We start from the raw sequence: 635 nt of genomic DNA on the forward strand, positions 1-635 counted from the left end.
CCGCCGCCGCGAAAGGGGGCCACCTACACGGCGCTGTTTCGCCTCACTCTAAAGAGATTCTCGTAGCGGCCTTCCCGGAGAACGGGCGGAAAGGGGCAGGAGGACCGGAGCCCTCCGCCGCCGCAGTCCGCAGCCGTCCGTACTGTCTCCCGGGAGGCAACGTCACGACACTCGAGGGAAGGTGGCAGCCGTCCTTCGAAGAAGGCACAGGGCCGCCGCAATGTGCGTTCGACACGTCGATGGAATCACGGGAGAATTGCGATAGCCACCAAAACATCGCTTCTTGCCGCGGTCTTCCTCGACCCACGAGCCAAGTGATCCCCCGTTAAGAGTCTTTGCTGGGTTTCTCTTTCCTCGAGTTCACACACACACTACTCGATCGCCTCCCACTCAAAAAGGGCCTCGGAGGGGAGGGTAACCTGCGCTCTGAGAAAACGCGTAGCCCACGGCGCCGAGCGCGCTTCGCGCCCGGCGCCGTCGCCGACCTCGTAGGCCCCGGTGACCCAGGCGGGGCTGACAAAGACTTTTGGGTTCGGCCCCCTCTCTCCTCCCCGCCTCCCTCCGGCCGGCCAGCCAGAGGGAGGGAGGGATGGTGGAGAGAAAAGGGCCGGGGAGCCGTGCCGAGAGCCCCCCGC

The sequence above is a fragment of the Penaeus monodon genome, chromosome 33, assembly GCF_015228065.2.
Source record: "Penaeus monodon isolate SGIC_2016 chromosome 33, NSTDA_Pmon_1, whole genome shotgun sequence".
Taxonomy (NCBI): Eukaryota; Metazoa; Arthropoda; class Malacostraca; order Decapoda; family Penaeidae; genus Penaeus; species Penaeus monodon.